Genomic DNA, 25634 nt, shown 5'->3' with positions numbered 1-25634 from the left:
CCTACAGTCACTGGGTCCTGATTGTGAGAGTGGAGCCTAGTTTGCACTGCAGAATCTAGAGATGGCATCAGTGAAGCTGGAAGACTGCAGTCAAACACTGGAGCTGAATGTCAACATTGAAGATGAAGAAGAGGAGGAGAAGATTGGGACATCTGTTGTTCATGGTAAGAGCAGGTTCTCTCTATAAATTATCTTGATAATTTAGACCTCTGTACATTATGACCCTGTCTATTGTTAGGTTGAATTCTGTCATTCTGACATCCAATTCTCTTCATAGCTTTTGAAAGAGGAAAATGTGGAATTGGAATTTGGGATACTTTGTGAATTGACTGGAATTGACGCTAACAGTTGCTAATCCTTTTGATAGTGAGCGGGGGATGACATTGCTAACAATTTTCAAAGGAAAGTTGGTTTTGAAGTTTGTGTCCTGTCTGAGAGATTAAGAAAGATCAGTAAAACATATATATATATATGTTTACCTGTATTTAACCCCTTTTTTCAATATATATGTCTCAACATAAAACATTTAAAAAACTTGTACCTGCTACCTTCAGACACTTGTGGGCATCCTAGAGCAAAATGTACTTGTTCGTGAGTCTCACCTTGTAGGCTACAGACAGAAGTTAGTGTCTCCTGGTCTGACAAACAACACCGCAGCTCTGCCACCTTCCACCACAGATGAGGAAGGCTGACATCAGCGGATGTGTTGAATTGAGACACAGCCAATTCAAAAATACATCTCTAGCTTAAACAGAAGGCTTTTGATGGGGATTTTTCATTATTAAGCTAATTTGATTTCGACGGGGATGCGGACATTGACTCTTGGGTTTTTTAAAGCAGACCAGCATATACATAAAGAAGAGATGCTGGTAACACTTCCTTTCATGAGGTCCTTATTATAGGCTCTAATTAATAATTGCCAGCAATATACCCCCCTGCTAGCTAGCCTCTGAAGCTAAGCAGGGTTGGTCCTGGTCGGTCTCTGGATGGGAAAACAGATGCTGCTGGAAGTGGTGTTGGAGGGCCAGCAGGAGGCAGTCTTTCCTCTGGTCTAAAAAAATAATCATAATGCCCCAGGACAGTGATTGGAGACATTTCCCTGTGTGCCATCTTTCGGGTGGGACCTTAAACGGGTACCCTGACTCTCTGCGGTCACTATATATATCCCATGCCACTTTTAATAAGAGTAGGGGTGTTTACCCCAGGGTCCTGGCTAAATTCCCAATCTGGCCCTCATACCATCATGGCCACCTTAATCATCCCTAGCTTCCAATTGGCTCATTCATCCCCCATCCTCTCCACTGTAACTATTCCCCAGGTTGTTGCTGTAAATGAGAATGTGTTCTCAGTCAATTTACCTGGAAAATAAATATAGATATAATTACTGAAACCATCTGGGTTTACTTGGTTTGAGCTTACAAAAACAGATCTAAAACGAGTCTCATCCCAGATGAGGAATACGACACTTTCAAAGCACATGTAATGTTTGCCTAAATACAATGTAATTTTGAGTTCTTACACAGGATTTAGCTAGTTAAAATTAAGTGTATCTTTAGGAGTAATTAATGTGTACCTACCTATACAGTACATTACCCACCCTGACAACCTGGCCCTCAATTTAAAGCTTGTGAAAATGACATCCAAGTGGGAGAACAAATACACTAGTACAACACAGAGGATATTTAATATCTGCACAAGTACAATGTAATTACTAGGTGTTACACAGGATTTGTCCATTAATAATGAAGTCTATCTGGTGGGGTGCTACTTGTAATTACAGGGAACCAATAGCCAGGGGTGGGAAAAGTACCCAGTTGTTATACTTCAGTAAAAGTAAAGACACCTTAATTGTAAAAGTGAAAGTCACCTAGTAAAATACTTGAGTCAAAGTATAAGGGTTTTAAATATACTTAAGTATCAAAAGTAAAATATATTATTCACATTCCTTATATTAAACAAACCAGATGGCACAATTGTAAACTAAATAAATTAAAATTTCAAAAAAATCTAATCAGGATTAAAATAGCCAGGGGCACACCAACACTAAGACAATTTACAAACAAAGCATTTATGTTTATTAAGTCCACCGACCTGGATGACCAGGGTTGTTCTCTTGGTAACTGTGTGAATTGGACCATTTTTCTGTCCTGCTAAGCATTCGGAATGTAATGAGTGGGTGTCATGGAAAATGTATTGAGTAAAAAGTTAAATATTTTGTTTAGAACAGGGGTCGAAAAGGTCAGTGTGCAAAATGTGTGCAAAAGTGTTATAGATGAGACAGAAACGTCAAGACAGGAGAGAGAAAGGTACGTTAAACATGCAATTTGTTTAGTTTTCTTTTGGGGATACATGAATTCTGCTGAACGATTTAGCATAGGAAGTTAGCTAGAATTTTGGCCTGCTAGCTAACTGCAGTGCCATAACTGTAGCTAGCAAACGTTTGCGTTATTGTTAGGCCTGCTAACTAGTTACCATATCGCATTGTGCAGAATATACTTTCCATGTAGTATGTTGAGTTTTGTTTGGATTAGCTAGGTAGCTTTCTAACCTTGACTAGCTACTGTAGCTTGCTAAATTTCCTATCCTGAAACTGACAAATAGCCATGATATGGTCGCTACTCGCTAGCTAGCTATGCTCACCTTTATGTGAAGCTAGCCACAATAACGATTATCCACATTAGTGGAATTTACGGCTCGCCTTCACAATAAAAGTCACCCATTGGAAACAGGGTGTGGTCAATCTTGGGTTAGTTATACAAATCTTTCGTGTTAGCTATGCTCACCTTTGTGTGAAGCTAGCCACAATAACGATTATCCACATTAGTGGAATTTACGGCTCGCCTTCACAATAAAAGTCACCAATTGGAAACAACAGGATGTGGTCAATCTTGGGTTAGTTATACAAATCTTTCGTGTTAGCATGCACTTTTATAGCTAGCTGGACAACAGTATAACTAGTTAGCAAGGCATAGCTAGCTATAGGCTTAAACCATGGAAAGCATGATGATGATAACTACTATAGGGTAATGTAGTGTCTAAATTGTCATACATTCTTCTCTACCACAAATTTCCACAAGGTCTCAGACTCCAGGATGGGAATGGCTTACCAGAAAGAAACATATGACAACAGAGACAGAGTTATTGATTTCCATTGTTATTTGTAACATTAAAAAGGAGGACAATAAGACAATCCTGTTTTTCTAAATTAGCTACAGTGCTTTGGAAAGTATTTAGACCCCTTTAACTTTTTCCACATTTTGTTACTTTATAGCCTTATTCCAAAATGTATTAAATAAAACGTTTTCCTCAGCAATCTACACACAATACCCCATAATACCAATGAAAACACGTTTTTAGTAATGTTTTTAAAAAAACACACATTTAAACAGAAATACTTATTTACATAAGTATTCAGACCCTTTGCTATCAGACTTGAAATTGAGCTCTGGTGCATCCTGTTTCCATTGATTATCCTTGAGATGTTTCTACAACTTGATTGGAGTCCAGCTGTGGTAAATTCAATTGATTGGACATGATTTGGAAAGGCACACACCTGTCTATTTCAGGTCCCAAAGTTGACAGTAGATGTCAGAGAGATTCTTGATGAAAACCTGCTCCAGAGCGCTCAGGACTTCAGACTGGGGTGAAGGTTCACCTGCCAACGGGACAACGACCCTAAACACACAGCCAAGACAATGCAGGAGTGGCTTCTGGACAATTCTCGTAATGTCCTTGAGTGGCCCAGCCAGAGCCCGGCCTCTGCTTGGAGCCTGGTTCCTGTCTAGGTTTCCTTCCTTCTAGGGAGTTTTTACTACCACTGTGCTTCTGCATTGCTTGCTCTTTGGGGTTTTGGTCTCGGTACCTGCACCCTCAGCGGAGTCAACGAACACCGGAAGCATCCGTTTTTCAGGGAAAAGGCAGAGAGGAAGTCAAAGCCTGAAAACCGCAAGTTTGTGGTGTTTATTTTACGCCTGATACGTTAGGTTAGGGTTTCTGTAAAGCACTTAATGACAACTGCAGATGTAAAAAGGGCTTTATAAAATACATTTGATTGACATGTGTATCACACCAACTGACTAGTTCTTCTGATGTTGTTCACACATGAGACCATGTTGACACATTCTCTACATCCAAAGAGCAACAGCAGGAAGATCCCAGAGCTAAGAGGTCTCACCACTGCCCACATTGAGGAGATTTTCCCAATTCTATCAAAGCTAAAAATACACCTAAAAATAGACACAGGAGAGAATCTGTATCCCTGCTCTGACTGTGGGAAGACCTGGCAAAATATCAAGGGATCTGACAGTTCAACACTGGAGAGAAGCCCTACTCCTGTTCTGACTGTGAGAATATTTTCTCTCAGCAGAGCAACATAAGAACACTCCAAAGCATACACACAGGAGAGAAGCTTTACTCCTGCTCTGACCAGTGGAAGACTTTCTCTCAACATGGCCACTTAAAAAGACACCAACATGTACATAAATGTGAGAAACCTCATCTGTTCTCTGACTAGTGAAGATTAAAATCATTCCATCACTTAATTCTCAGTAAATTGTAACACACTATTGTAATCCTATTGTTTCTCACTGTGAGAACTGTGCAGAGGAAAGGGAGTGTTTATAGAATGTTAGCCTCTCTTTACTTTACTGATCAGTGTGCACCTGGTCCGTTTGTGTGTTTTCTTAGCTTCTACTGTAGAGATATTTAGAGCACCTTAGATTTGCCTTTAGGGTTGAATATCCTCTGTGAGGCTGGTTGACTGGGTGGTACTGCTTCCCTCTGCAGTTTTCTGTGAGAATGAGATGGCACAACATGTATCAGATAGAGATGGTGTGATGATCAGTTTTCACCATTAGTTTGGGTGGATACTTTTTGTTTAATGAATTGTATTTTAAAACTAGATTAGTTATTTTAATAATTAATTATGAATATGTTTGGATAACTTAATTGAAAATGTATTTTTTTTTGTTCTCGTTAAACTCTTCTCTTTTGTATAAGGAATTACCAAAACACGATGTCTCAAGTGACATATTTACTGTTTTTCTGAAGCTGAACAAGACAGGAAGTTGAAAGGAGCACCATAAAGCTATATCTGACCTATTCACTAACATGTTATGTCAGCATAAGCAGCTGTGAGACCTGCTAGAGTACTGGAACTTTATTGATCTACTGAGTCATTGTAATTTTGGGGGTAAATATGCTTTTGTTTAATTCATGGCATTCAAATGAACAACAAGAATAGCTGTGTAAAGGCTATTTGACCAAGAAGGACAGTGATGGAGTGATGCATCAGATGACCTAGCCTCCACAATCACCGACCTCAACACATTATTGAGATGGTTTGTGATGAGTTAGACCGCAGAGTGAAGGAAAAGCAGCCAACAAGTGCTCAGCATATGTGGGAACTCCTTCAAGACTGTTGGAAAAGCATTCCAGGTGAAGCTGGTTGAGAGAATGCCAAGCGTGTGCAAAGCTGTCATCAAGTCAAAGGGTGGCTACTTTGAAGAATCTCAAATCTCAAATATATTTAGATTTTTTTTTTAAACACCTTTTTGGTTACTACATGATTCCATATGTGCTTTTTAATAGTTTTGATGTCTTCACTATTATTATACAATGTAGAAAATAAGAAAACTAAAGAAACCCTGGAATGAGTGGATGTGTCCAAACTTTTGACTGGTACTGTATATCTGTATTTATCTACTCAATACATGTCATGACACCTCTACACACTGGGACAAGCCAAGTTGCTTGTCACCAATATTCTCTAAATCAAATCAAGGATGACTGTTTAACAGTCTTATGGCCTGGAGATAGAAGCGGTTTCATTCTCTTGGTACCAGCTTTGATGCACCTGTACTGTCTTCGCCTTCAAGACGGTAACAGGGTGAACAGGCCGTGGCTCTGGTGGCTGAGGTTCTTGATGATCTTCTTAGCCTTCCACAGAGATCATCTACAATGCATATGTAATGGGTTGAAAACTTAAAGACACTTAAACAGACACCCCTTTCGTTTTTTTAAACCAAGTTTTATTTGTGTAGCTAATCAATCTCACTTTTATATTCCACATGATTTAGCAGAAGTTAGTCCATCAATCCAATAGATGTCTCTGTTGCACTTTGGTAGTGTGGGGAACAGGAAGTTCCGGTAGGCGCACACCATTCTTTAGAATTTAGAAAACGTTTAAACTGTGCTGTCCGTTTCTCTTTATTACTACAGGTATGTACTAGCACGTTTAAACGGTCTAATATCGAAATAACATGCTAGATAACACCCGTCAAGGTATTATCACGTTTGGGAAAGGTTTTGTTGCCAAACCGATTGAGTGAAGAACGTGCCACGCGTTCATTTGGGAGGCTTTGCAGGTTCGTATGGGTTCAGTGGGTTTTGCCTGGGGATGTTCAGAACAAAAACGTTTTGTAAAGTTGCAGATTGAAGTGCTCTGAATAGAACTGACATGATTCCTTGGAATCAGAGGCATGCTTGTTCTACATAATACATTTGTTCTGATCGTGGCTGGAAACAGCCCTGGTAGTCGCTTGTCCCTACCTATGTGAAGTTAGCTACAATAACGATTAGCCACAATAGTGGGATTTGCGGTTCCCCCTCAAAATAAAAGTTCCTCATTGAAAGTAACGCAAACGGATACAAAATAGTGCAATCATGCCATACTGGACTAGATAACGCTAAACATGATTTGAATGTTGTTACTTAATTTAAAATGAATTACAATAATGAATTCGTTTCATTATTGAGTCCCATAGGGCGGCGCACAATTGGCCCAGCGGCGTCCAGGTTTGGCCTGCTTCTTAGCTGTTATTGCAGGACTTTGACTGAAAAATCACCTTCCCAGTCAGTCTATTACAGGGGTTCTCCAGTACTTTTTCAGAAGGTCCGGTCACACAAATTTCCTAGGTGGCAAAGGTCCAGATGGATATTGTCATTTATTGGCGTTGTAACAAACCCCTAACTTGCAACCCCAAAATCTTAACAACCCTCCTCTTAGCAGAGAAAACATGTAGCTGTTTTTAAGCTAATTTCCTGCTATCCTAAACCTGTCCACGTCTTTTTTTTACCAGGCTTCGTATCCCAAAGGCAAAAATTAGGGGGTCCGTATTCACCCCATTCTGGATCCGGACCGAGGTCCTCCAGTTGAGTATGGAGGGTCTTTTGTTTGTGTTGGACATTCATATTGCACTCTACAGTCTTACCTATGGATTGTTCAGCCTACTCAGTGACACCCACAGAACACAACTATGTAGAGTTTACACAAATATTAGCATCTCAGCTCTATTGCAGGACTCTGAAATCTCTGTTGTCCGGGAGTTGAACCCCGTCAGCTAAATTGTCATGGTCATCAGTGGTTTCAAGTTTCTCTGTACATTTTTGACCAGATGATCATAGAAAAAAAATGATACTTCTACATTTCCCACTGTGTTAAACACATTGATTCTCATTGCAAATCAGCTCAGGATAACTCCTGATAAAGTTGGGTAGCTGATGGGTCTATTCAGCGCTTAAATAGACACATTTATTAATCACAGGAACCAGGACTAATAAAGCCAATGCAGCTGACTGTTTTACAAACGCTAGGCCTTCCCCACATGGATGGACATTCATAAAGTTATAGACCGACACTGTAGGATACACCCCAGTAAACACTGTAGGATACACCCCAGTAAACACTGTAGGATACACCCCAGTAAACACTGTAGGATACACCCCAGTAAACACTGTAGGATACACCCCAGTAAACACTGTAGGATACACCCCAGTAAACACTGTAGGATACACCCCAGTAAACACTGTAGGATACACCCTAGTAAACACTGTAGGATACACCCCAGTAAACACTGTAGGATACACCCCTGACTTGGCCCAAACCTTAGACCGGACCAAATCTGAACCAATCACATCATTAGGCAGGTTTCCATTGACTCGGGTGCATTCAACAAAGCAATGTGGTAAAAACATTATTTGCGACATGTGTAATGGAAACGGCAGATATAGGAGAAATGTTTTAATGCTCGACAACATTTTTATCTGTTTGACGGGTGGATATCTCTTTTGTCAATGTTTCTTTATTCTGACAAATGAGGATGAAAACAGTGTTTGTTGAATAAATGATGATTGCTGAATAATTTTGACAGTACGAGGTGCGTCATTACGTACAGCTGTTTTTATCAGCACAAGATAGTTAAATGAAAACAACCTAGGGGGCAATTGTCTGATCTATTTTCTATTCAAACTTTTTCTACATGTCAACAAAAAACAATCACTGGATAACTTCTTGGAAACATAGCTACTGCTTCACAAGATTGGAAAGCACAGTACAGTAGAGTACAGGAAAGAAAAGTAACAGTTAGTTCAGTAGAGTACAACAGTACAGAGTATAGTACAGTATAACGTACTTACTCTAATCTCTCAAGCCCACGTGCTAGTGACTAGCCAGCTAATTTTTATATTTCAAGTTTAGCCAACTTGGATCCATTTGCTAGATGTCTGTCTCCAACTGTTTGAAAAGCTTGTTAGGCTGTCCACTTTGTTCAGATGTTAAATAAAGGGGCCAACCTTATTTCTCAGAATGAGAACGAGTTGCCAGTTCCTTACAGGGCATTTGGAAAGTATTCAGACCCCTTCCCCTTTTACACATTTTGTTACTTTAGCCTTATTCTAAAATTGATTCAATTAAATGTTCCTCATCAATCTACACACAATAACACATAATGACAAAGCGAAAACAGATTTTTAGATTTGTTTGCAAAAATAACAAATGCTTTATTTACATAAGTATTCGGACCCTTTGCTATGAGACTTTAAATTGAGCTCGGGTGCATCCAGTTTCCATTGATCACCCTTGACATGTTTCTACAACTTGATTGTTGTCCACCTGTGGTAAATTCAATTGATTGGACATGATTTGGAAAGGCACACGCCTGTTTATATAAGGTCCCACAGTTAACAGTGCATGTCAGAGCAAAAACCAAGGAGGATTTGTCTGTAGAGCTTTGAGACAGGATTGACTCTTCCTAGAGCTCACCGCCCGGCCAAACTGAGTAATCGGGTAGAAGGGCCTTGGTCAGGGAGGTGACCAAGAACCCAATGGTCACTCTGACAGAGCTCCAGAGTTCCTCTGTAGAGATGGGAGAACCTTCCAGAAGGACAACCATCTCTGCAGCGCTTCACCAGTCAGGACTTTATGGTAGCGTGTCCAGAAGGAAGCCACTCCTTAATAAAAGGCACATGACCTCAGTAAAAGGCACATGACCTCAGTAAAAGGCACATGACCTCAGTAAAAGGCACATGACCTCAGTAAAAGGCACATGACCTCAGTAAAAGGCACATGACCTCAGTAAAAGGCACATGACAGACCGCTTGGTGCCAAAAGGCGACTAAAGGCCTCTGACCATGAGAAACTACATTCTCTGGTCTGATGAAACACACCTGGAGAAAACCTGGCACCATCCCTACGGTGAAGCATGGTGGTGGAATCATGCTGTGGGGATGTTTTTCAGCGGCAGGGATTGGGAGACTCGACAGGATCAAGGGAAAAATGAATGGAGCAAATTACAAAGAGATCCTTAATGAAAACCTTCCAAGGTCCTCAGACTGGGTTCACCTTCCAACAGGACAATGACCCTAAGCACACAACCAAGACAACACAGCCAGATCGAACATCCCTGGAGAGACCTGAAAATGGCTGTTTAGCAATGCTCACCATCCAACCTGACAGAGCTTGAGAGGAAAGGCAGAGAAGAATGAGAGAAACTCCCCAAATACAGGTGTGCCATGTAGAGGTCGACCGATTATGAGTTTAACACCGATACCGATTATTGGAGGGCCAAAAAAGCAGATATAGATTAATCGGCCAATTATTATTTATTTTTTTTAAACATATATATATATATAAGTAATAATGACAATTACAACAATACTGAATGAACAATGAACACTTTTATTAACTTCATATAATACATAAATAAAATCTATTTAGTCTCAACTACATAATGAAACATGCTCAATGTTGTTTAAATAATGCAAAAACACTTTGTTGGAGAAGAAAGTAAAATTGCAATATGTGCCATGTAAAAAAGCTAACGTTTAAGTTCCTTGCTCAGAACATGAGAACATATGAAAGCTGGTGGTTCAATATTCCCAGTTAAGAAGTTTTAGTTTGTAGTTATTATAAGAATTATGAAGCGTTGACTATTTGTCTCTATACCATTTGTATTTCATATACCTTTGACTATTGTTCTAATAGGCACTTTAGTATTGTTCTAATATTGTTCTAATAGGCACTTTAGTATTGCCAGCCTAATCTCAGGAGTTGATAGGCTTGATGTCATTAACAGCGCTGTGAAGCAAGCATTGCTAAGAGCTGCTGGCAAACGTAGTAAAGTTTGAATGAATGCTTATGAGCCTGCTGCTGCCTACCACCGCTCAGTCAGACTGACCTATCAAATCATAGACTTAATTATAATAAACACAGAAATGCAAGCCTTTGGTCATTAATATGGTAAAATCCGGAAACGATCATTTCGAAAACAAAACGTTTATTCTTTCAGTGAAATACGGAACCGTTCCGTATTTTATGGAACGGGCGGCAACCCCAAGTCTAAATATTGCTGTTACATTGAACAACCTTCAATGTTATGTCATAATTATGTAAAATTCTGGCAAATTAGTTTGCAACGAGCCAGACGGCCCAAACGGCCCTGCGCAATGAACGCCAGAGAAGTGACACAATTTCCCTAGTTAGTATTGCCTGCTAACATTAATTAATTTTAGCTAAATATGCAGGTTTAAAAAAAATTGACTTCTGGTATTGATTTTAAGAAAGGCATTGATGTTTATGGTTAGGTACATTCGTGCAACGATTGTGCTTTTGTCGCAAATGCGCTTATGTTAATTAAATCATCCCCCGTTTGGCGAAGTAGGCTGTGATTCGATGATAATTAACAGGCACTGCGTTGATTATATGCCACGCAGGACAAACTAGTTAACCTAGTAATATCATCAACCATGTGTAGTTAACTAGTGATTATGTGAAGATTGATTGGTTTTTATAAGATAAGTTTAATGCTAGCTAGCAACTTACCTTGGCTCCTTGCTGCACTTGTGTAAAAGGTGGTCAGCCTGCCACGCAGTTCCCTTGTGGAATGCAATGTAATCAGTCCAAAAATGCAGATTACAATTGTTATGAAAACTTGAAATCGGTCGTAATTAAATCGGCCATGCCGATTAATCAGTTGACCTCTAGTGCCACGCTTGTAGCGTCATACACAAGACGACTTGAGGCTGTAATCGCTGCCAAAGTTGCTTCAAAAAAGTACTGAGTGAATGGTCTGAATACGTAAGTAAATGTGATATTTCAGTTACATTTTTAATACATTTGCAAAAAATTGTAAAAACATGTTTTTGCTTTGTCATTATGGAGTATCGTCTGTAGATTGGCGAGGGGGAAAACAATGTAATCCATTTTATAATAAGGCTGAAACGTAACAAAACGTGGAAAAGTCAAGGGGTCTGAATACTTTCTGAATGCTCTGTGTGAATTTAGGAAATCTACTATAGGTTTTGTGCATTTACGTTGTGTAGACTAATTTATAGTGTGAACCTTGTCTAATTTGAAATGAATTGAATGGTTTGTCAATGCTTAGGTACCTGATCTAATATAGTTTGAGAATAAAGAAAGTGCCAGAATTTAAGACTAACTTTTGTGTCCGTTTCTCTTTGTTACTACTGGCCAACTCAGATTAAATCTGAGGTTTGTAACATCAACAGTGAGGACAAACCCAGCCTGCCTCTCTCCTTCCACACTGAATCCAAACCTACGGTCACTGGGTCCTGATTGTGACAGTGGAGCCCAGTTTGCGCTGCAGGATCCAGAGATGACATCAGTGAAGCTGGAAGACTGCAGGCAAACACTGGAGCTGAATGTCAACATTAAAGATGAAGAGGAGGAGGAGAAGGAGAAGATTAGGACGTCTGTTACTCATGGTAAGAGCGGGTTCTATCCATAAGTTATCTTCATAAATTAGACCTCCATAAGTTATGACCCAGTCTATTGATAGGTTGAATTATGTAATTCTGACATTACACATCCCTGAACAACTGAGCTATCTGGAGTGATCAGAGAGTTGACTAAAGAAGTGAAGTAGACAAACTGCCAGTGTTTTAAAGTTCTATGAAATGAGTCTGTGTAGTTACTAACCCTTGTGATAGTGAGTGGAGGATGATCATTGATTATGACGCATAATATTCACCCCTTATGCCCATTTTTTGCCCTCAACTGTTGAACAGCTTTTAGAGCTGACCCCATTTAGTCAACTGGTCGATTGTTTGGTGGATAGATGTTGGTCGACCAAGCTTTTTTTAGTCGAGCAGTGGCAAATATATACAGTGCTGCTTGAAAGTCTGTGCAATTAGAGATTTTTTTTTTTTTTTACCATGAAATCTTCATTTAATCAGAACCAGTCTTTTGATCTGACATGACAGGTTTATTAATACCAATACCATATGTTGGTGTAGAGGAAATCATGTGTGTAGTGGAAAAATAATATTAAAAAGGAATTAGTGCAGATGCAAAAATAAGTGAACCCCAAGTTGCATTGGTTAAATCAAGTAGCTAAGTAGATTCAGGTGGGTAAATAATTGGGTACCAAATGAACCAATCAAAGGAGAAATCGTTAGGAAAGAGTTTGTGCGGGACTCTGACAGAGATAGGAAACCTGGTCAGTTATGTGTTACCCATCCAGGTGAATGCAAAGCACACCATGCCGAGAGGAAAGGAGATCTCAGAAGACAACAGGACGAGGGTAGTTGGAACACATCAGTCTGGGGAAGGCTATAATATAATCTAAAAAATATTTGAGCTCCTTCAGTTCACTGTGAGGTAAACAATTTACGTTTGGAAAGCATTTAACATGACAGCAACTCGGCCTAGATGTGGACAGACACCCTTCCAAAATATCCCCAAGAGCCACAAGAACGATAATAAATCAGGTAAAAGCCAACCCAAACATAACATCTAGAGATTTGCAAACCTCCCTTGCTGCATCTCAGGTAACTGTGCTTCAACAGTAAGAACACTGAATCCAAATGGGGAGGGTTGCTAGGAAGAAGCCTCTGCTGTCACACAAGAACCAAACTGCCCATCTTAACTTTGCCAGAGACCACCTGGACAAACCTGAAGATTTCTGGAAGTCCATTCTCTGGACTGATGGGTCCAAATCAACACTGCCTACCGCCAGAATAACCTTATCCCCAAAAGTCAAGCATGATGGTGTTGTGTCTTTGGCTATGCCGGATTAAGTGATATGACATGCTTTTCAATAAAATAATTTCTCCGTAATTAATATTCCCTGATTGAGGTAATCATGTAATTGTTAACTAGAGAGTCGGGGCACCACAAAATAATATTTATAGAGCTGTTATCTTCTGAATAAACTCTTAAAGACCTAGTAATATTTTTCATCAATAGCAGTCAATATTAATCGTCACCTTAATTCAGTCTCATCTGAAAGTTGTAAATTCTTGGTTATCTTCACAAACCCAGGCTAACAAGTTGAATCAGCAATACAAAATTGGGTTTAATTATTTATTTACTAAATACCTAATTAAATTACACAGAATTACACATACACATCATTAATCATAACTTGATTACAAATTACGTCATAAAGGAAAACGTCCCTAGCGGGCGGGACAGATATGACAGCTTGTTACACAAAAGAAAAGGGGCTGGGTTTGAGTGAAAGAGCGGGAAGACTGAGTAACAAAGGGATACGCTGTGCTATCGTAAATACAGTACCTTATACATTCTAAATTACCCCCATTTGGAAAAGGAAAATGCAATAAATATTTACTCTGAGCTGCGCTTCAGTAGGTTGGTGGTAGATGGAAGGCCGTGTTGCCAAACCGAGTCCTTTGAAGAATGTCTCTGGTGGTCAATTGGATATGTTGTAGTAATGTCGTTGTGTGATAGACGGGATACTCTGTCTGTTCCTTCCTAACCCTCATTTGCAGCTGCTGTTGCTAACTAAACGGCTAGGAGGTATCACTTCTGTAGTGAATAAGAGTTCAAAGTTCATACCATTCGCAAAAAAAGCTCACGCTGATGTTGACTTCGTTCTGTAGTTATTATCTGAACCATTCTGACATCGGACCGTCGTCCTCACGTCCTCGGAACAGCAGGTTATATTGTCGTCAAGGCTTTATATAGGAAGGGAGAGGAGGGCGTGTTTGAAAAGTTTTATAGCCCATGTCCCTTCACAGGGGCGGGCCACTGATTGAGCAGAGCCCTAACCTTATGAAAACCCAAATCTCACATTTTAGAAGATAAAATCACATTTCATCCCATCACGAATAATTTCATATTCAAACATTTAAATTGAACAACAATTCCATGTGAATCCGATAACTCTGATGTGTAGACTTTCCACTGTAGAGTTTATGTCATCTTATCATTGATGAGAATGTCTCAGATGACAACTGAAATGACATCATATTTATTAACCTCTTGATTCTAGCCATCCCGGATCCGGGATCGTGAATACAGCCTCAAGCTCATTACCATAACGCAACGTTAACTATTCATGAAAATCGCAAATTAAATGAAATAAATATATATGCTCTCAAGCTTAGCCTTTTGTTAATTAACAACACTGTCATCTCAGATTTTCAAAATATGCTTTTGAACCATAGCTAAACAAGCATTTGTGTAAGAGTATTGATAGCCTAGCATAGCATTTAGCCTAGCATTCAGCATGCAACATTTTCACAAAAACAAGAAAGGCATTCAAATAAAATCATTTACCTTTGAAGAACTTCAGATGTTTTCAATGAGGAGACTCTCAGTTAGATAGCAAATGTTCAGTTTTTACAAAAATATTATTTGTGTAGGACAAATCGCTCCATTTGTTTGGCTACGAAAAAAACCTGTATCCAGGAGTGTAATTCTCTAGGCAAGCTCATTAGCATAACGCAACGTTAATATTCATGAAAATCGCAAATTAAATAAAATAAATATATTAGCTCTCAAGCTTAGCCTTTTGTTAACAACACTGTCATCTCAGATTTTCAAAATATCCTTTTAAACCATAGCTAAACAAGCATTTGTGTAAGAGTATTGATAGCCTAGCATAGCATTAAGCCTGCCATTCAGCATGCAACATTTTCACAAAAACAAGAAAAGCATTCAAATAAAATAATTTACCTTTGAAGAACTTCAGATGTTTTCAATGAGGAGACTCTCAGTTAGATAGCAAATGTTCAGTTTTTACAAAAATATTATTTGTGTAGACAAATCGCTCCGTTTTCTTCATCACGTTTGGGTAAGAAAAAAACAGAAAATTAAGTCATTAAAACATTAACTTTTTTCCAAATTAACTCCATAATATCGACAGAAACATGGCAAACGTTGTTTAGAATCAATCCTCAAGGTGTTTTTCACATATCTATTCGATGATAAGTCATTCGTGGCAGTTTACTTTCTCCTCTGAAGAAATGGAACGCGCATGGACCTGGAGATTATGCAATAATTTTGACGCAGGACACCGGGCGGACACCTGGTAAATGTAGTCTCTTATGGTCAATCTTCCAATGATATGCCTACAAATACGTCACAATGCTGCAGACACCTTGGGGAAACGACAGAAAGGGCAGGCTCATTCCTGGCGCATTCACAGCCATATAAGGAGACATTGGAACACAGCGCCTTCAGAATCTGGGGCATTTCCTGTATGAAATTTCATCTTGGTTTTGTCTGTAGCATTAGTTCTGGGGCACTCACAGATAATATCTTTGCAGTTTTGGAAATGTCAGAGTTTTTTTCTTTCCAAAGCTGTCAATTACATGCATAGTTGAGCATCTTTTCGTGACAAAATATCTTGTTTAAAATGGGAACGTTTTTTATCCAAAAATTAAAAGAGCGCCCCCTATCTCGAAGAAGTTGTACCACCGCATATGTTCAATTAACTCATTGGACAGGAAAAGGCGAAACTCTCGCGCACCATAATTTAAAAAAAAGTTGTATTAAGCAAGTTTAAAAGATTGCCGTTTGAAGGCCGAAACGTCAATCTTTTAAACTTGCTTAATTAAACTAAGAATGTTACATGGTGAGCGAGTGTTGCGCCTTTTCCTGAGGGCCCAGAATATTTTATACAATGTTGCAAGTTTGCTAGCACAGGCCAGACCAAATTAATAGAAGATACAATGTTTAAAGTTCCTTGCAGTCAGGCCATGCATAGCCAATGTGATTTATAGAATATTTATTTTCATAAGAAATATGTTCTACATGCAGGCTGCAGTGTTTTTATTGTTGGCTTTATGTAGGCTATCTTTACATATTGACAATGGCAATAGAAGTTACTTTTAGAATAGCATAATTTTAATATAGTTATAATTTATTTACATGACATTGATTTGAGATATAAAGACTATTATAAATTAAATTAAATGGTTCCACGAAAATGTGCAGACGAAAATCATAACGGGCACGCAGATCAGTAGAAATGGTACGATACCCTGGCACTCCAAATGGAAAAGGTTGCCGACCGCTGGTGTAGCCTGTTACCAGCAACTTCAGGAGAGTAACGGCAGAATCTGCGGAGAACAGCAGCAGTGGGGAGGAGAAGGTGGGGTCTGGAACAGTTTTTTTTCTTTCTGGTTAGGCTACATTGATCTCTGGCTCCCTCGAGTCATTTGTGTGTTTTCATTTTTACTTGCAGTGCTTAAAGCATCAGACAAGCTCAGTAGCCTACATAATAGTGGATTTTATTCAAACATAGGGTGTGTCTATATATGGAAAAATATATTCTTTTTACAATTTCAACCAATTCATTGGTTGAAAGAACAGACGACTCTCGGTCAACCAGGATTTATTTTAGTCGGGGACGGCCCTAATAGCTTTTGTATTGAAGTGCCTAATGATATGAAGTCATATGTACAGTACCAGTCAAAAGTTTGGACACACCTACTCATTCAAGGGTTTCTTTAGTTTTACTATTTTCCACATTGTAGAATAATAGTGAATACATCAAAACTATGAAATAACACATATGGAGTCGTGTAGTAACCAAAAAAGTGTTAAACAAATCTAAATATATTTGAGATTTGAGATTCTTCAAAGTAGCCCCCCTTTGACTTGATGACAGTTTTGCACACCAGCTTCAACCAGCTTCATGAGGAATGCTTTAACAAATGTCTTGAAGGAGCTCCCATGTATGCTGAGCACTTGTTGGCTGCTTTTCCTTCACTCTGCAGTCCAACTCATCCTAAACCATCTCAATTGGGTTGAGGTTGGGTGAATGTGGAGGCGAGGTCAGCTGGTGCAGCACCTCATCACTCTCCTTGGTCAAATAACCCTTACACAGCCTGGAGGTGTGTTTTGGGTCATTGTCCTGTTGAAAAACAAATGATAGTCTCACTAAGCGCAAACTAGATGGGATGGCGTATCGCTGCAGAATGCTGGTTAAGTGTGCCATGAATTCTACAAAAATCACAGACCGTGTCACCAGCAAAGCACCATCACACCTCCTTCTCCATGCTTCATGGTGGGAACCACACATGCAGAGATCATCCGTTCACCTACTCTGCGTCTCACAAAGACACGGCAGTTGCAACAAAAATCTCAAATTAGGACTCCTCAGACCAAAGGACAGATTTCCACCAGTCTAATGTCCATTGCTCGTGTTTCTTGGCCCAAGCAAGTCTCTTCTTCTTATTATTGTCCTTTAGTAGTGGTTTCTTTGCAGCAATTTGACCATGAAGGCCTGATTCACGCAGTCTCCTCTGAACAGTTTATGTTGATGTGTCTGTTACTTGAATTCTGTGAAGCATTTATTTGGGCTGCAATCTGAGGTGCAGTTAACTCTAACTTATCCTCTGCAGCAGAGGTAACTCTGGGTCTTCCTTTCCTGTGGCGGTCCTCATGAGAGCCCAGTTTCATCATAGTGAGTGATGGTTTTTGCAACTGCACTTGAAGAAACTTTCAAAGTTCTTGAAATGTTACGCCTTGACTGACCTTCATACCTTAAAGTAATGATGGACTGTTGTTTCTCTGTTTTATTTGAGCTGCAAGAGAAAGGTCACACATTCAGCTAGGAAGCTGGAGGTAATTTAGATGGTCTCCACAAGAGAGCAGCAGTTTATGTGCAAAGTTTCAGACTGATAACTTCAAGAATGAGCCAGCTACATGACATGAAGTCACCCAGGTATCCTTCACGATTGGCCCAAAACAATCACATTTATTTATAAAGCCCTTCTTACATCAGCTGATGTCACAAAGTGACAGAAACCCAGCCTAAATCTCCAAACCGCAAGCAATGCAGGTGTAGAAGCACTGTGGCTAGGAAAAACTCCCTGGAAAGGCTGGAACCTAGGAAGAGTCCTCTAACAGGAGACGCAACAAGAAGTGTGATCCATTCTCTCCATAAACAGAAGTGAAATATTTAAGATAAGGGCCAAGTTAGCAGCCAACACTGATCTAATGTCATAACACACCACACACCACAAACCACACACAACGTAAAAAACAAACAAACAAAAAAAGGTACACACTATTTATAATTACAGTATTTAGACCCTCTACATAATATTGTGCTGCTGGTCCCAAGTCTCTTTCTGCTGTAAAGCACTTACCATCCTCTACTTGTAGGCAGAGAGAGCAGTAGTCAGACTAAGTGGGGGATGGAGGACTTGAATGTGGTCTCTTTGAAGTCAGTCTTTACCACACACAAAAAAAGATCTGTAAGAATTCAAGTTTAGAGCTTATTTTATTGAACCTTTATTTTAGCATTACATCAAATATACAACAACACATCTATAAACATATATTATTACCACTTATTACCATAAATATAAACATATTATTACCACTTATTACCATAAATATAAACATATATTATTACCACTTATTACCATAAATATAAACATATATTATTACCACTTATTACCATAAATATAAACATATATTATTACCACTTATTACCATAAATATAAACATATATTATTACCACTTATTACCATAAATATAAACATATATTATTACCACTTATTACCATAAATATAAACATATATTATTACTACTTATTACCATAAATATAAACATATATTATTAGCACTTATTACCATAAATATAAACATATATTATTACCACTTATTACCATAAATATAAACTTATATTATTACCACTTATTACCATAAATATAAACATATATTATTAGCACTTATTACCATAAATATAAACATATATTATTACCACTTATTACCATAAATATAAACTTATATTATTACCACTTATTACCATAAATATAAACTTATATTATTACCACTTATTACCATAAATATAAACTTATATTATTACCACTTATTACCATAAATATAAACATATATTATTACCACTTATTACCATAAATATAAACATATATTATTACCACTTATTACCATAAATATAAACATATATTATTACCACTTATTACCATAAATATAAACATATATTATTACTACTTATTACCATAAATATAAACATATATTATTAGCACTTATTACCATAAATATAAACATATATTATTACTACTTATTACCATAAATATAAACATATATTATTGGCACTTATTACCATAAATATAAACATATATTATTACCACTTATTACCATAAATATAAACTTATATTATTACCACTTATTACCATAAATATAAACATATATTATTAGCACTTATTACCATAAATATAAACATATATTATTACCACTTATTACCATAAATATAAACTTATATTATTACCACTTATTACCAGAAATATAAACATATATTATATAGAGTGGTGAAGTGTGTACCAATTATTTGTTTCTTTTTTATATTAAACTTTATTTAACTAGGCAAGTCAGTACAAATTCTTATTTACAATGACGCCTACCCCGGCCAAACCCAGACGCTGGGCCAATTGTGCGCTGTCCTATGGGACTCCCAATCACAGCCGGATGTGATGCAGCCTAGATTCAAACCAGGTACTGCAGTGTGTTAGACCACTGCGCCAGTCGGGAGCCCAATGTGTATTGGATGTTGACTTTGACATGTTGTGGCTTTTGGATTTACAATATAAAAGAATATAAAGACTCGTATTTCACTTACCAGTCTCAGGAAACGTTAGCGTCTATTTTCCCGATAGATTTCTGCTAGAATATCTTCCACAATCTGTATATCTGGATTTTATTGAGCTTTTCCAGGATTAGTAGCCATATTGTAAGTTCAAAATTGGCAAAACACTTCGTTTTCATAACTCACAGATATGCGTAACGCGCTTTGACATGTTCTTGCATTAATGTCCAAACGGAACTAGTCTCCTGGCGTGCTAGCTGAAAGATTGTGTGACGGACAAAGGGTTTCCACCTGCTCTCGTAAAGCACAGCTTATTGGCTATCTAGCTAGCTTGGTTTCAAAACGATAGGTGGTAATTTGACAAAGACACAGTCAATCAAGAGATTACCAACCGTGTCATCGGCTTGCAATGATGCCGTATGGCCATGATGCCATCCTGGCTAAAACTGGTTTCCCAGTAGATTGACTGAATGCAGACTGATCTAACGAAGGCTGGTTACTTTCTCGAGTGTCTGAGGAATAAGCACAAATGTAATTTAACTGGTTGAAACAACGTTTTAGCGTTTGATTTTCACAGATTTCTTTCTTTGCAAGTTGAACGAGGGGAAATACAAAATCGATCGTGCATGCTACATGGACCTTTTTGAGGATATGAAAAATGATTTTATCTAACCAAACAACACTGTGTTATCTCTGGGACCCTTTGGATGACAAATCAGAGCAAGATTTCGGAATGTAAGTCAATATTTTACCTTCAGATGTGAATGTATCAAACCTGTCGGGGTGGAAATAGTGTTTTGTTGTTCTGCACTCTCCTCAAACAATAGAATGGCATTTTTGTCGCTGTAATAGCTACTGTAAATTGGACAATGCAGTTTGATTAACAATAATTTAAGCTTTCTGCCCATATAAGACACCTATATGTACCTACACCCCCCCCCCCCCCCCCCCCCCCCCCCGCTAAAAAACACGTTAACACATTATGCTAATTGAGTAACAACTGTCCCGTAGACAGGACACCGATCCCTAACAAGTTTTACGTTATCCCAGCATAAATCCTCATTAAATGTTCCGTTGTCCGTGGTACGTTTGCTTACACAAGCGCACATGCCAAGGGAAGGAAAAGCAAGTATCCTGGTAGGCTGCAACCTGTTCAGAATGAGTCTGACGTCAGAGAATTTCCAGGTCAATGCCTGGAGGTCAGTAAGAATTTATGTCGACCTCAAGACACATGTTAAGAGGACCATAAAACTGGTGGGAGAGAGCGAAAGAGGGGAGGGGAAAGGGTGATGGGATCTGGCGCCTATGATCCTCACCCAAAAGGGCAAGTCATGACATGACCCAGTCTATTGCTAGGTTGAATTCTGTAGTTCTGACATCACACATCGCTGAGAAACTCCACACTGCACAACAAAGCTTGTGTTGTTCGTTTCAACTTCCCTCTGGGCATGAAAAGTTGCAATAGAACTGTTTGATGGTGAACTGTTTAAATGAAAAGGTAATGTTATTTCATGCTACGGAGTCTTGCAGGGATGACACCAGTATTGTCAGCATTTGTTTTATTAACTGAGCTGTCTGGAGTGTTCAGAGAGGAGACTGAAGAAGTGAAGTAGATAAACTGCCAGTGTTTTAAAGTTCTATGAAATGAGTCTGTGTAGTTACTAACCCTTGTGATAGTGAGTGGAGGATGATATGAAATGAGTCTGTGTAGTTGCTAACCCTTGTGATAGTGAGTGGAGGATGATATGAAATGAGTCTGTGTAGTTACTAACCCTTGTTATAGTGAGTGGAGGATGATATGAAATGAGTCTGTAGTTACTAACCCTTGTGATAGTGAGTAGAGGATGATATGAAATGAGTCTGTGTAGTTACTAACCCTTGTGATAGTGAATGGAGGATGATATGAAATTAGTCTGTGTAGTTACTAACCCTTGTGATAGTGAGTGGAGGATGATATGAAATGAGTCTGTGTAGTTGCTAACCCTTGTGATAGTGAGTGGAGGATGATATGAAATGAGTCTGTGTAGTTACTAACCCTTGTGATAGTGAGTGGAGGATGATATGAAATGAGTCTGTGTAGGTACTAACCCTTGTGATAGTGAGTGGAGGATGATATAACAACATTTTCATGACATTTGACTCTTTTTAGATTTCAACTCTTACCCACTTTTAGAATCGTTTTATTCCCCTTTTGTATTGCACAGCCTACTGACATGAATACATACAGTTGAAGTCGGAAGTTTACATACACCTTATACAACAAATACATTTAAACTCAGTTTTTCACAATTCCTGACATTTAATCCTAGTAAAGATTCCCTGTCTTAGGTCAGTTAGGATCACCACTTTATATTAAGAATGTGAAATGTCAGAATAATAATAGAGAGAATGATTTATTTCAGCTTTTATTTCTTTCTTTCACATTCCCAGTGGGTGAGAAGTTTACATACACTCAATTAGTATTTGGTAGCATTGCCTTTAAATTGTTTAACTTGGGTCAAACATTTCGGGTAGCCTTCCACAAGATTCCCACAATATGTTGGGTAAATTTTGGCCCATTCCTCCTGACAGAGCTGGTGTAACTGAGTCAGGCGTGTAGTCCTCCTTGCTCGCACACACACTTTTCAGTTCTGCCCAAAAATGTTCTATAGGTTTGAGGTCAGGGCTTTGTGATGGCCACTCCAATACCTTGACTTTGTTGTCCTTAAGCCATTTTGCCACAACTTTGGAAGTATGCTTGGGGTCATTGTCCATTTGGAAGACCCATTTGCGAACAAGCTTTTACTTCCTGACTGTGATGTCTTGAGATGTTGCTTCAGTATATCCACATAATTTTCCTCCCTCATGATGCCATCTATTTTGTGAAGTGCACCAGCCCCTCTTGCAGCAAAGCACCCCCACAACATGATGCTGCCAGAGGACATTTCTCCAAAAAGTACAATCTTTGTCCCTATGTGCAGTTGCAAACCGTAGTCTGGCTTTTTTTTATGGTGGTTTTGGAGCAGTGGCTTCTTCCTTGCTGAGCGGCCTTTCAGGTTATGTCGATATAGGACTCTTTCTACTGTGAATATAGATAATTTTGTACCTGTTTCCTCCAGCATCTTCACAAGGTCCTTTGCTGTTGTTCTGGGATTGATTTGCACTTTTCGCACCAAAGTACATTCATCTCTAGGAGACCGAACGCATCTCCTTCCTGTGCGGTATGACGGTTGCGTGGTCCCATGCTGTTTATACCTGCGTACTATTGTTTGTACAGATGAACGTTGTACAAACGCCCAGGCGTTTGGAAATTTCTTCCAAGGATGAACCAGACTTGTAGAGGTCTACAATTTGTTTTGTGAGGTCTTGGCTGATTTCTTTTGATTTTCCCATGATGTCAAGCAAAGAGGCAGAGAGTTTCAAGGTAGGCCTTAAAATACACAGGTACACCTCCAATTGACTCAAATTATGTAAATTAGCCTATCAGAAGCTTCTAAAGCCATGACATAATTTTCTGGAATTTTCCAAGCTGTTTAAAGGTACAGTCAACTTCGTGTATGTAAACTTCTGACCCACTAATTGTGATACAGAAAATTATAAGTGAAATAATCTGTCTGAAAACAATTGTTGGAAAAATTACTTGTGTCATGTACAAAGCAGATGTCCTAACCGACTTGCCAAAACTATAGTTTGTTAACAAGAAATTTGTGGAGTGGTTGAAAAATGAGTTTTAATGACTCCAACCTAAGTGTATGTAAACTTCTGACTTCAACTGTATGTCACCCGGTACAGACAGAAGAGGTCTGGCCACCCCTTTGAGCCTGGTTCCTCTCTGTTTCTTCCAAGGTTCCTATTTTCTAGGGGAGTTCTTGTGGCCACTATGCTTCTACATCGGCATTGCTTGCTCTTTGGGGAATTTGGGTGGGTTTCTATAAAGCACTGTTACAACTGATGTAAAAAGGGCTTCATAAAATACATTTGATTGACATGTATATCACACCAACTGACTGGTTCTTCTGGTGTTGTTCACACAGGAGACCACGTTGAGACATTCTCTACATCCAGAGAGCAACATCAGGAAGATCACAGAGCTAGGAGGTCTCACCACTGCCCACATTGTGAGGAGATTTTCCCACTTCTATCAAAACGAAAAATACACCTAAAAATACACACAGGAGAAAAGCCTTACTCCTGCTCTGACTGTGGGGCGAGTTTCTCTCGACTGGGCACCTTTAAACAACATGAACGTATACACACAGGAGAGAAGCCTTACTCCTGCTCTGACTGTGTAAAATGCTTCACAACATCAACTGAGCTAAAAGTTCATCAGAGAACACATACAGGAGAGAAGCCTTACTCCTGCTCTGACTGTGGGGCGAGGTTCTCTCAACTAGGCAACCTAAAACAACATGAACGTATACACACAGGAGAGAAGCCTTACTCCTGCCCTGACTGTGTACAATGCTTCACAACAATTACTGAGCTAATAGTTCACCAAAGAACACACACAGGAGAGAAGCCTTACTCCTGCTCTGTCTGTGGGGCAAGTTTCTCTCGACTGGGCACCTTAAAACAACATGAACGTATACACACAGGAGAGAAGCCTTACTTCTGCTCTGACTGTGGAAAGAGTTTCTCTCAACTGGGCCACTTAAAAAGACATGAACGTATCCATACAGAAGTGAAACCTTACTCCTGCTCTGACTGTGTAAAATGTTTCAAAACATCAACTGAGCTAAAAGTTCATCATGGAACACACACAGGAGAGAAGCCTTACTCCTGCTCTGACTGTGTAAAATGCTTTACAACATCAACTGAGCTAAAAGTTCACCAAAGAACACACACAGGAGAAAAGCCTTACTCCTGCTCTGACTGTGGGGCAAGGTTCTCTCGACTGGGCACCTTAAAACAACATGAACGTACACACACAGGAGTGAAGCCTTACTCCTGCTCTGACTGTGGAAAGAGGTTCTCTCGACTGGGTAACTTAAAACAACATGAACGTATGCACACAGGAGAGAAGCCTTACTCCTGCTCTGACTGTGGGGTGAGTTTCTCTCATCCGGGCACCTTAAAACAACATGAACGTATACACACAGGAGAGAAGCCTTACTCCTGCTCTGACTGTGTAAAATGCTTCACAACATCAAATGAGCTAATAGTTCATCAAAGAACACACACAGGAGAGAAGCCTTACTCCTGCTCTGACTGTGGAAAGAGTTTCTCTCAACTGGGTGACTTAAAAAGACATGAACGTATACACACAGGAGAGAAGCCTTTCTACTGCTCTGACTGTGGGGCGAGTTTCTCTCATCCGGGCACCTTAAAACAACATGAACGTATACACACAGGAGAGAAGCCTTACTCCTGCTCTGACTGTGGGGCGAGTTTCTCTCGACTGGGCACCTTAAAACAACATGAACGTATACACACAGGATAGAAGCCTTACTCCTGCTCTGACTGTGGAAAGAGTTTCTCTCAACTGGGTCATTTCAAAAGACACCAAGGTATACATGAAGGAGAGAAGCCTCATCAGTTTTCTCAGACCAGCTAA

General features: G+C 39.1%; 1 pseudogene; it reads left to right on the top strand.

Annotated features, from left to right (window-relative positions):
• The first annotated feature begins 61 nt into the window (after positions 1–61).
• On the top strand, positions 62–25634 carry LOC139373921 (zinc finger protein 345-like; annotated as a pseudogene).

The sequence above is a fragment of the Oncorhynchus clarkii genome, chromosome 18 (genome assembly GCF_045791955.1).
Source record: "Oncorhynchus clarkii lewisi isolate Uvic-CL-2024 chromosome 18, UVic_Ocla_1.0, whole genome shotgun sequence".
NCBI classification, from domain to species: Eukaryota; Metazoa; Chordata; class Actinopteri; order Salmoniformes; family Salmonidae; genus Oncorhynchus; species Oncorhynchus clarkii.
This window is presented reverse-complemented; position numbering and strand designations above follow the sequence as displayed.